Source organism: Pongo pygmaeus, chromosome 6 (assembly GCF_028885625.2).
Source record: "Pongo pygmaeus isolate AG05252 chromosome 6, NHGRI_mPonPyg2-v2.0_pri, whole genome shotgun sequence".
NCBI classification, from domain to species: domain Eukaryota; kingdom Metazoa; phylum Chordata; class Mammalia; order Primates; family Hominidae; genus Pongo; species Pongo pygmaeus.
The window spans coordinates 91,472,181-91,485,335 of NC_072379.2; positions in this window are offsets into that span (position 1 = coordinate 91,472,181).

Sequence of the window (13,155 nt, forward strand, 5' to 3'; positions counted from 1 at the left end):
CAAGTTTCTAGCAAGTTCCAAACTTTCCCACATTTACCTATCTTCTGAGCATTCTAAACTGTTTCAGCCTCTGCCTCTTACCCAGTTTCCAGTTGCTTCCACATTTTTGGATATCTTTACAGCAGTGCCCCACTACTCAGTACCAATTTACTCTATTAGTTCATTCTTATGCTGCTAATGAAGACATACCTGAGGCTGGGTAGTTTATAAAGGAAAGAGATTTAATTGTCCCACAGTTCAGCATGGCTGGGGAGGCATCAGGAAACTTACAATCATGGTGGAAGGGGAAGCAAACATGTCCTTCTCCACATGGTGGCAGGAGAGAGAAGAATGAGTGCCCAACAAAGGGGGAAGCCCTTTATAAAACCATCAGATCTCACGAGAACTAACTCACTATCATGAGAACAGGATGGGGCAACTGCCCCCATGTTTCAATTATTTCCACCTGGTCCCTCCCACTACATATGGAGATTATGGGAACTGCAACTCAAGACAAGATTCAGGTAGGAACACAGCCAAACCATATCAATGTACAAGGATTCTAACTTCCTCACATTTTCATCAACACTGTATTTTGCCATCCTGATAGGTTTGAGGTGATATATCATTGTGAGTTTAACTTCTATTTCCTAAATTATTAGTCACTAAGCATGTTTCATATACCTGCTGGCCATTTGTATGACTTATTTGGAGAAATATCTTTTCACATCCTTAGCCCATTTTTAATTAATTTATTAGTTTTTTTATCTTGAGTTTTAGAAATTCCTCATATATTTTGAAGATTAACCTCTTGTTAGATATATTGTTTGAAATATTTTCTTTCATTATACTGGTTGCTTTTTTACTCTGTAGGTTGTTTCCTCTACTGTGAAGAAGCTTTTTAGTTTCATGTAGTCTCATTTGTCTATTTTTGTTTTTGTTGCCTGTGCTTTTGGTGTCATATTTGTGAAATCATCAACCAGGCCAATATCATAAAGATTTTCCTTATGTTTTTTTTCTGGGAGGTTTACATTTTTAAGTCTTACATTTCAGCCTTTAATCCACTTTGAGTTTTTTGTAATGGTATAAAATCAGGATGCAATGTTCTTATTTTGCATATTCCAGTTTACCCAACACCATTTGTTGAGGGTACTGTACTTCACCCATTGTGTATTTCTGACATGCTTTTTGAAGATCAATTGATTATATACATTTGGATTTATTTCTAGGCTCTCTATTCCATGACATTAGTCTAGTCTGTGTGCCTGCATTTAAACAAGTACCACATTGTTTTAATTACTGAAGCTAACATACCCTGAAATCAGAAACTGATGCCTCCAGCTTTGTTCTTCTTTCTCAGGATTGATTTGGCTATTCATGATCTTCTGTATTTCCATATTGTCTTAGTCTTTTCAGGTTGCTATAACAAAATTCATAGACTGGGCAGCTTATAAACAACAGAAATTTATTTTTCACAGTTACGGAGGCTGGGAAGTACAAGATCAAGTTGCTGGCAGATCTGGTGTCTGGTGAGAACCTGTTTCATTTATGTTGCCTTCTTGCTATGTCCTAATGTGGTGGGAGGGGTGAACAAGTTCCTATGGGTCTATTTTATAAGGGCACTGTATTAGCCCATTTTTATACTGCTATAAATATACCATCTAAGACTTGGTAATTGATAAAGGAAAGAGGTTTAATTGAATCACAGTTCCACATGGCTGGGGAGGTCTCAGGAAACTTACAATCATGGCAGAAGTTGAAGGGGAAGCATGGCAAGTCTTACATGGTGACAGAAGACAGAGCGAGCAAAGGGCAAGTGCCACACTTTAAAACCATCAGATTTTTTGAGCGCTCACTCACTGTCACAAGAACAGCATGGGGGAAACCACCCTCATAATCTAGTCACCTCCCACCAAGTTCCTCCCTTGACATGTGGGGATTACAACTTGAGATAAGATTTGGGTGTGGACACAGAGCCAAACCATATCAGGCACTAATTCCATTGATGAAGACTTCATCCTCAACTCCAAAAAGCCCCTCCTCCTCAAGCCATCATATGAGTGATTAGTTTCAACATGAATTTTGGGAGGAGATAAGCATTCAGACTGTGTATTAGTTTGTTCTCACACTGCTAATAAAGACATATCCAAGACTGGGCAATTTATAAAGGGAAGAGGTTTATTTGACTTACAGTTCAGCATGGCTGGGGAGGCCTTAGGAAACTTACAATCATGGTGGAAGGGGAAGCAAACACGTCCTTCTTCACATGGTGGCAGGAAGGAGAAGTGCTGAGCAAAGTGGAGAAAACCCTCTTATAAAACCATCAGATCTCCTGAGAACTCACTCACTCTTACAAGAACAGCATGGGGGAAACCACCCCTATGATTCAATTACCTCCCATTGAGTCCCTTCCACAACACATGGGATTATGGGAATTATAATTCATTATGAGATTTGAGTGGGGACACAGCCAAACCATATCAGATTATAATACATATGAACAGTAGAATTGATTTTCTATTTCTGTAAAAAAAAGTCATTGGTATTTTAGTACAGAATTCATTGAATTTGTAGATCACTTTGAGTAGTATCGATATTTTAACAATATTAAGCCTTCCATTCATGAATACAGAATTTCTTTCTAATTGTTTTGTCTTCTTTAATTTCATTAATATTTTGCAGTTTTCAGTACACAAGTTTTTCACTTCCTTGATTAAGCTTTTACCTTAGTATTTTATTCTTTTCGGTGCTAATATAAATGTGATTTTTTAAAATTTCCTATTCAGTTAGTTCATTTATAGTGCATTATAAAAGGCATCCAAACTGAAAATAAACAAATTGTTCCTGTTTTCAGAAGATATAATAATATACACAAAACCTTAAGGACTCTATAAAATGGCTGTTAGAGTTAACACATTTAGTAAAATGTCAGGACACAGAATCAACATACAAAAATCAGCAGGTAGCTGATTTTTGTGTGCTTACTCTGTACTGAGCCAGTGGTGCAGAGCTATGGGATATACCATCCCAAGCTATCATCTTCATTTTCTCCCAGGTGGTTAATCTGTGATGAACCCAGCAGAGTTTCAAGAATGACAAGTATATTGCCAGGTTTTTAGGCATCCCAGAGAAGTTGGGATATTGGATACATGGATCAATACTTTCCCTCCCTGGGGGAAAGCTGAGAGCTGATATATATATATAATCTGATTATTCTGTGCTGTGCAGGAGAAAGGACCTGTGGTGTCTACAAGCCCAAGCTGTTGTCTTCATTCTCTTTCAGGCAGCTAGACCGTACTAGAACTGTTAGAGCTCCAAGACTGGCAATACAGAAGTGAGTCCTCTGGGAGCTCTCTCAGAAAAGTAGTGGCTCTGGATGTGTGAAGCCAGTCTTCACCTCACCCTAGAGAAGCTTGGTGCTAGGAGGCCTCTTCCTGCATGCATGGCATTGTGACACAGGCAGGTACTCTGGCAAGACGGTGTTGTGAATCTCTCTACTATCTTTGGTTAATGTGGTTTCATATTCTGCTAAAGAACCGAGGCCTTTCAATTATTTTCAGAATTTTTCACAAAGGAAATATGTCTGCAAATTGTTGCTGAATTAGTATGTTTTGGGGTACAAATAATAATTTTAATTTTCAAACATTTGACTTAATTGCAAAATATTATAATTTGACTTATTGTATTTTCTTGAGTCTCACTGAGGATGGTGATTTTTTAGAATATTGTTTTCTTAGGTTATATCTGTTTCTTCCTTGGTCAGTTTTCCTATTTATTTATCTTGTTATTTGTGTTTCAAGTCAAGTATATTTCCCCCCACAAATGTCTAGAGATTCCTTTTTGCTAATTCATTTAAGAGTGAAAGAATTATATGCTTTGTATAAGTAGGGATTTGTAAACTGGCTGGTTTTATTTTAGAGTGAGTGTACATTAATTTATGAGACTCTAAGCAGTAAAAATTGGAGTACATCACTTTGGATGCCATACCCTTAGTAATTTGCCAACTTCTGCATATATTTTATTCCATTCATTTAGTAAATACAGAAACTGCTCAAGTTCAGATAGTTGAAAGGACTCTTAAGACTACACAGGGTATACTCAGGTAAGGCTTTAATAAAAAAGTAAAGGCAATTCCATATAACAGAAGAGATAAAATGCAGGCAAAGGTGCATCATACTTGAATATTTTCTCAGTTGTGCAGGACATGCTTCATTTTCACATTACAAACTATGAAGACATGTACAAGATATCTTGGTTTCAGGGGAACCATGGCGCAATTAATGAATGGTCATTTATATCTCACTGGTAGGCATTCTGGAGATACTCACAGAGCTATTCTCATCTAACTGCAAATTAACCTGCTTTATGCAGCACAAAGAACCCCCTGAATTTTAGCTTAAAATAAATACCTGGTTGTCAGTCATTCTGTGTGGGGGTTGCATGTCAGTATACAGAATTTTAAATAAACTATGTTTCAATCCTAATTTTTATTTCCAATCTACAGTGTTTCACCATTTTTGAGTCCAGAGCTTCTGCGGGGTTTGGCAGACAGTTTGGCTCTTCCCTCAAAAGAAGTTCCTACAGAATGCATTCTAGTTTATGTTTCCTCTGTTATGCTTGACTTCTTTTCAACCTCTTCCCATTTTCCAGAGTTTTGTTGAAATCGAAATATTAGTGAGTCAATGCTCTTTTAACTTATTTTCATCTTAATAGATCTATGCAGGCAGATGAAATTAATGAATATGTTCAGTCTTCCATCTTGAACAGGAAGTTTGTTTCGCTTTATAAAGGCATTTTATAGTTTTGTTTTTGATTCTGCTTCATATCAGAAAGAAGAATATGTAGAAAATGGGAACTCCTCAGTACCACTTTAGCAGGGGATTATGTTGTTTATGAAAATCAATATTTGAAATGGTGTTTCTATTATTCCTTAGCCATCATGGGATATGCTGTACATATGTTAGGCACTAAAATAAGCTTAGTAATTTTAAACTTTATGTAATGTTAAACTTTAGTATCTTGCCTGGAACCAAATCCAGCATTGCTTTTTAAACAAATAAATTATTTCAATTTCCAAATAATAAGATTTGCAAATGAATTTTTAGAACAAAAACGATTTGTTACAAACCATTTGTTAAGTTGGCAATTTACCATGTTGCAAGGTTATTTTAACTAAAAAATGATTTCTGTAACAACATGTCTAGGTGGGAATCATAGGTTTCTTTATCATAGGTTTGTTTTATTGATTATAGGGTGTTTTGACATTTAAATCTCGTTATTAATTTATAAGAATTATATAACATTATCAGGCTGTAAGCCATTTGAAATGTTGGCTATTTAGATGTAAAGAATTTGTTGTGTCCTTAAACTGACCTATCTATGAAAATGTTCAGTCTAGGATTGTTATGGGTAAAGATTCATAGAGCATTTTTTTTGGTGGTTTCTTTTCTTTTGAGCTGTTACATACAAAATAGAGATAAAGTTAAAAAACAATATCTAAATGTTCTCATTAATTCAAGGTGAGAGGTTACCTGGAAAGAAATGCAATTATCCCCTAGAGGCAGCCAGATTTCTGAGTCCTAAGTTTGCCACTTTGACTGTTTTAGCTATTTTCTTCTGTTTATTTTGGATTTCACTCACACAGAGAGACCATCTGTAGATATACCAGGGTCTAAATATTTAACCAAGATTTTAATTTACTACTAGTTGGAATGAAAAACATATTTCTATATAGATTTAGTTTATCATCATTTTAAATTTTGGTTTTATTTACCTGATGTTCACAAGTTTTTTTTTAAATTTAAATATATATCTATCTATATCTCTATACATATATTGGAGCAGCCAAGACTACAAGACTAAACTCTAAAATTTAAAAAATAACCTTAGAAAAGGCAAACACTCGCTTTATGCTACACATCTTGAAATAAAAAATAATTTTTCTTGGTGAAATACAAATCAGGAATGAGACAGAAAGAGTTAAAACATATATATATGAGGGAGTCCTAATTCCTTTAAGGCCATTATTTATGTAAATTAAATGTCAAATTAATAGTTTGCTTTTTGTGAAAATGTGTTATGTATAAAGCAAAAAACCTACTTACCGCTATTCCCTAATCCTTCTCTACCTCTCTTATGTGGTCCACTGTGAGTGCAAATTTCTATTTTTAGATTTTTAGTGTTATACAAACTTGTATATGTATCATTTTTACACAAAATTAGGATCATAATATACATATTATTCCCCTGATATTTTTTACTTGATATTTTTTATACATCTTCTCATATTAGTACTTATCTATTTTCTTTTAGTTTCTAACAGCTTTATTAAGGTACAATTGAAGTAATAAGTTGCACGAGTTTGAAGTGTATAATTTGCCAAGTTGTGACTCTTGTGAAATCATCACTACAATCAAGAAATTAAAAGTATTGTTCACTGCAAAGTTTTCTCATTTCACTTTGTGATCTCACTCAGCATAATTATTCTAAAATTCTTGAATGTTCTTGTGCATATCAATGGGACATTCCTTTTTAATGATGAGTAGAATTTCATTGTATGGATATATCACAATTTGTTTATCAATCCACTTGGTGATGGACATTTGGATTATTTTCAGTTTTTAGTTTTACAGAAGCTATGAATATTTCATTTAAGTGTGTGTATACACATACTTTCATTTCTTTTGAGTAAATACCTAGAAGTGGAATGTCTGGTCATGTGGTAGGTAAATGTATTCAGTTTTTAGAAGCTGCCAAATAGTTTTCCAAAGTGGTTATGTGTATGAAAGTTCTAGTTCTTCTGCATCCTTTACAGAACTTGATATAGTCAGTCTTTTCAACTTCAGACATTCTAGTAGTGTGTAATAGTGTATCTTTTGGGTTTTGATTACACTTCTCTAATCACTAATGAAGTTAAGCAAATTTTCATGAGCATATTTGCTCTTCATACATGTTCTTACATTAACAATATTTGAACTTCCAATTTATAAGCACACTACATCTCTTCATTTGTTTAGGTTTTTAATTCTCTCAACAATGTTTTATAGTTTTATAGTTTATAGTATAGGCTTTCCATTTCTTTGTCAGATTTACTCCTAAGTATTTCATAATTTTGATGCTATTTGTTATTGATTTTTAATTTCTATTTCTAATTTTTCATGGTTAGTATATAGAAATATATTTTTATATACTGATCTTGCTAAATTCATTTATTCTAATAGTTTTTTATAGATTTCATAGGATTTTTGAATAAATGATCAGATCATTTCCTAATATGAGCATTTTTATTTCTTTCTCACCGATATGTCTAATTTTGATTCCTTTTTTATGTCTTATTGCTCAGGCTAGGTTCATAATCTTAGAGAAATAGTGTTTAATTTTCACAATAAGTGAGTATGATGTAAACAATAAGTTTTTTTTGTATGTGCATTTTATGAGGTTAAGAAAGTTTCCTTATATGCCTAGTTCATTGAGAGTTTTATTAGATCTGTGAGACGTTGTCCAAAGATTTGTCTTTAATTATTGATGTTATTACTTGGGTTTTTTTTTTAAAGTATCTTAATATGGTGAATTATGTATTGATTGATTTCTAAATGTTAAACCAGGTGTTTATTCCTGCACCTGGTCATGGTGTATTGTCTCTTTTAAAAAAGGGATGTTGGCATGAAGTTTTGTTTTGTAGTGACTTTGGATTTGGAATCAGTAATGCTGGTTCAAATAATAAGTTGGAAAGTAATTGCTTCCTCTTTAAATTTTAGTTTTAGTTTAAATTACAATTTTTGGGATTGATATTTTTTCATAAGTTTCTGCTAGCATTCACCATTGAAGTTTTGTGCTGCTTAAGGTGTTTTTGTGAAAATATTTTTAAGTACAAATTCAAATAGTTAATTGATATAGGGCTTTTAAAGTTATTTATTTATTCTTGACTAAGCTTTGGAAATTTGAGTTTGTCAAGGAATTTGTTGATTTCATCAAAGTTCTTGAATTTATTGGCACAAAGCTATTCATAATATTCCTTGATTGCTATTTAAAAATTTAAAAAAATTTAGTGATGTCACTGCTTTTATTCTTCACATTGTTATTTGTGTTTTCTTTTTTTCATAATTAGTCTGACAAGAGATTCTTCAATTTTATTGGTGTTCTCAAAGTTTTAGTTGGATTTTTCTATTATTTTCTTGTTTTCCCCTTTGTTGTTTACCACGCTGATCTTTATTTTTGCTTTCTTCTGCATAAGTTGGGGTTTGTTTGCTTTTACTAGTTTCTTTAGGTGAATAATAAGGGCACTGATTTTAGATCTTTATTATTTTTCTGCATTTATTGCTATAATTTTCTTATTTCTCTTTAGCAAAACATTGTCAATTCTGATAGATTTTTTTTTATTTTCATTCAGTTCAAAATGCTTTCTAATTCCTTTCCTTTTTAAATGTCTTATTTTATCCATGAATTATTTAGAAATGTGGCATTTTCTACCCTCACCCCTAATATTTGGAGATTTTTGAAAGTGCTTTCAGTTATTGGTTACTAGTTTGATTCCTTTGTGGTCAGAGAACACTGCATGACTTGTATCCTTTTACATTTATTGAGACTTGTTTTATTGCTGAGAATATATTGATATATGCCACTTGTGCCCATGTACCCCAGAACTTAAAGTATAATTAAAAAATATTTTTACTTATCAGAAAATATCATTGTAGTGATTATGTAAGTAAACATTGTGTGTGGAGTCCTTAATTTTTTCATGGAAATATTTAGGTAATATCTCTTCAGATTACTCATGGTTCTTATATCTGTATTCCTTACTTTAGAGGCACATTTGTATTATTAGAAAAGTTGATAATATGTGAATAATACTTTCAAAATGTGACATTATCACCCATATAAAATCTTTATCATCCATATTTTTTTCTTGAGAAATATTGGAATCAACTACTACTGTAATTTTTTGGTTATCAAAATTATTTAATTTAATGTCTTTGCCTTTCTTTTCCTAGAAAACACTTCAAGATTTGAAAAGGTAAAAATACAGAATGAACAATACTGCAGTGAATCATCCTTTATGAAAGGATCGTATTTCAAAGATGTGTGCTTCTTAATTAATAAACAGGCAAATAGGACATTTGTAACTAGGCCTATTGACTTTGTATTCCAGCAAACAGAGCCAATTTTGGACTGTGCATTTTAAAGTAGAATACATGGTGAATTTGGGACCAGGGCAGATCAGTTTTATGGGACCTGAAACTCTAAGAAAAAGTAATACAAAAATTTTTAAAAATTGCTATAAAAATGGTATTTGTTTAGAATGAGAAAATCTATCACAAAATGCTACAAATTTAAAAAGCTGGCAAACAATATTAAGCAATAAAAAATGAAATATAGAAATTAATAAAGTTTTAAAATAATTAACTGCTTGACACACCTCTATTATTTTATCCCCCTTCTATTTTGATGCATGCTTGTTATTGACTTGTTTTTTTTTTTTTTCTATATGGATATTGAGTGTTCCAGCACCATTATTGGAGGAGACTTTCCTTTTCTGGTTGAATTTCTGTTGTGTTTTTGTAAATTTACTGCATGTGTGAGATCTATTTTTGAATATATTATTCTGTTTCATTGATCCATTTTTCTGTTCTTCAACATTACCACACTGCGTTGATTATTGTAGCTTTATAGAAAGTTCTGAAAACTTTAGTCTTCTTTTTCAACATAGTTTTAGCTATCATTGCTCCTTTGCTTTGCCAAACACAATTTAAAATTATCTTGTCAATTTCTAGGAAGAAACATGCTAGAATTTTTATTGGGATCACATCTATTCTATAGATACATTTTGGGAGATTGGTATTATTTACAGCATTTGGTCTTTTTATTGATGGAAATAGTTTCTTTTGTCACTAATCTAGGTATCTTTTATTGCTCTCAGCATTGTTATACACTTTCAGTATATAGGTTTGTATCTCTTTTTGTTAAATTTATCCCTAAGTATTTTAAAATTTTGTTTTTAAAGACTTATTGTTAATATATTAATAATACAATTTGTATTTTTCCATTAATTCTATATCTTGCAACATTAGTGATGGCAGCAGTGGGCCATCTGGAGTGGCCATTGCCATCACACCGACTGTAGCAGGGAGGTGCGGCCAGGGCTGCATGCTCCACGGAGCTGGTGGAGGCTGGGGACAAGTGGGAGCCCCACTCCTACCAAGGTGGGGCAGGAGCTCCCTGGGTGCTGCTGCAGCTGCTGCAGCTGCTGCAGACTCGGGCATCTCTGTGCTCTCAGGCTGAGAGCATGCTGGATTCCCACCCTCCTGGATGCAACTGCAGCCACCCAAGTCATAGCTGCAGACCCAGGCCTCCTGCTCCATGAAGCAGGCAGGAGCCCTGCCAACCTGGGTGCAGCTTCAGCTGCCCAAGTTGTGGCTCCCAGGCCTCTGTGTGCTCTTGGGGGAGCCCATAGCAGAAGGGAGCCCTGCCCTCCTGGTTGTAGCTACAGCCGCTACAAACCATTGCTGCAGACCTGGGCCTCCCACTCCACGGTGCAGGCAGGAGGTGCTCCCCCACCCCCAGCACAACTGCAATCTCCCAAACCAAGGATGTGGACCCAGCCATCTCTGCACTCCTGGGAGCCCGGGAAGGGCCCCCGTGCCCTTGCAGGCTTGAAAGTGCCTGCTCCCATTGCCTGGCTTCTCCCTGCTATCAGTACCCGTTCTGATCTCAGAGCAAGTTGAGGCCAAGCCTGGGTGCTGTCACAGCTGGGCTGGGTGTGTACACACTTAGGGTAGTGCTAACATGTCAGCCTCCTGCCACCTCAGCCTTCTCCAGACTATGGGCACTAATGAGCACAGGAGGGAAGCCAAGGGGTTGCAGAGGGCAGCTCAGCATTGGCCTGCAGGCACCCCTTGGCATCTACAGCATAGGCACCATGAACAGCAGCAGAAGGCAGACAGGTTCCTGGGTGGAAAGGGCAGGTCCCCAGTGAGGCTACATCTTCAGGCCAGGGAGGGCCTGAAGGCTGGGGGCCAGGCTGCCAGTCCAGTGGAGCAGAGTGGGAACTTGTGGTGCCTTTTCAGGGCCTGCCCATGGCCACCCAAGGACCAATTGGTGTGCACTTCCTCCCCTCTGCGGCCCATAAAAGCCACTGGCTCAGCCAGAGCTGACTGGGTGTCAGGATGATCAGCTGCAGAGAGGTGCAACCCACTCTAGGGCCTCCTCTCTGCTGAGAGTGGTAAAGATGACAGGACGACTTGCTTGCAGGGACAAGCCACCCACTCTAAGGCCTCTTCTCTCCTGAGAGCTATTTATATGATGGGATGACCAGCTGCAGAGGAGCTACCCTCTCTGTTCATAGCTGATTGCTATATACTTGTCAGGATGACTTGCCTAGCAGAGAGAAGTAACTCTCTCTGTCCTGTCTCAGGACATTCTGGCTGTGAATGTCTTTTGTGGGTTTCCTCTGAGCTGTTCTATCACTCAATAAAGCTCCTCTTCATCTTGCTCACCCTCCACTTGTCTGCATATCTCATTCTTCCTGGTTGCAGGACAAGAACATGGGACACACTGAATGGCAAAACTAAAAGCTGGAACACAAGCAGGGCTGAGACATGCCCTTTGCTTATCACATTGCGGGTGGAGAAAAGGAAAGATCTGTGGCCCTTTGGGGAGCCCAGACCTGGTAGCTACCCAAGACGGGGCTGTGACTCCCTCTATGGGGCCCTGTGGTTCCTGGTGTCTTCAAACTTCTGGGTGCCACTGTGTTCCCTGGTGCCAGCCATGGAAGCTGCTTGTAGTCCCCCTGGTCTGGCCATAGGCTCTCAGAGAACCAGCACCCAAACCAGCACCTGGAGCTGCCTACCACACTGTAGCAGCTGGTATGTTTGACTGTGCATAGTGGCTGGACCCCACACTTGCTCACACATCCCTTGCTGTTCCATGACTGACTTGCCCTTGGCAGGTGTGGGATCCAGGCCGGTAGCATGAGCTGAGCATGACCTACCAGGGAAACAATGAACCCACCATGCCTGAGCAAAACTTGGGCAAAGGTGCTACTGGCCACAGAGGTTTCTGACAGAAAAACGACACCTCAAAAGTCCTGTAATATTATTTCTAGTGGCAATATTTTTTGGTAATTTCTCAGGAATTTTTATATACACAATTATGTCAACTGAAAATAGTGACATTTTTGTTACTTTCTTTTATATCTAGTTACCTTCGCCACCAGCTTGCATTCTTTCACTGACTAGGAAATCACTGCCATGTTCAATAGGTGTCACTAGGTCAGACATCTTTCCCTTTTACATTATCTTAGAAGGAAAATATACAATATTTCACTGTTAAATATATTAAATGTGAATTTTTGTAGATTGTCACTTATCACATTGAAGAAGTTTCCTTCTGTTCCTAGTTTGCTAAAAGGCTTGGAAATTATAGGGGCTTTTTTTGTCAAATGCCAATTTCATCTATTAAATATTTATATAACATTTTTGGTCTTAAGCTACAAAAACAGTGAATTATATCAATAGATTATCACATATTAAACTAATCTTGAGTTGCTGTGATATACTCAACTTGAATATAGTATCTGAGCTCTAAATATTGTTGGATTTGATTTATACTTTTAAGAATTTCTGAATATATTTTTCAAAAAAATTTTGTCTATAATCTATTTTCTTGTAATGTTCTTGTCTTGTATTGATAATGAGAAATACTGGCCTCATAAGATGAGTAAATGAGTAGTTAACGTTCTCTCTTCTGTGTTTTCTGAGATTTTTGTATAGAATTAGTATAGGTTATTATTTAAATGTTTATTGAGGTTTACTGTTGATGCTGTCTAGGCCTAAAGTATTTTTTGTTTACTCCTGTGTGTGTGTGTGTGTGTGTGTGTGTGTGTATGTAGGGGAACTGAGGATATTTGTTTAATTATAATTGAGTTTATTTATTGGCTAGATGGCTATTTAGCATTTCTACTTTTTCTTTAATCAGTTTTGGTGATTTGTGCCTTTAATAATTTTTTCCATTTAATCTAAGTTTTTAAACTTATTGGGATAAAGTTCTTCATGATATTCCATTATTAGACTCTTAGTTTTAGCAGCATCTCTGAGGAAGTTCCTCTTTTCATTCTTTGTGTTAGATTGGATCTTTTCTCTCTCTCTGTCTCTCTCACGTTTATTAAAAGTCATTCTAGTG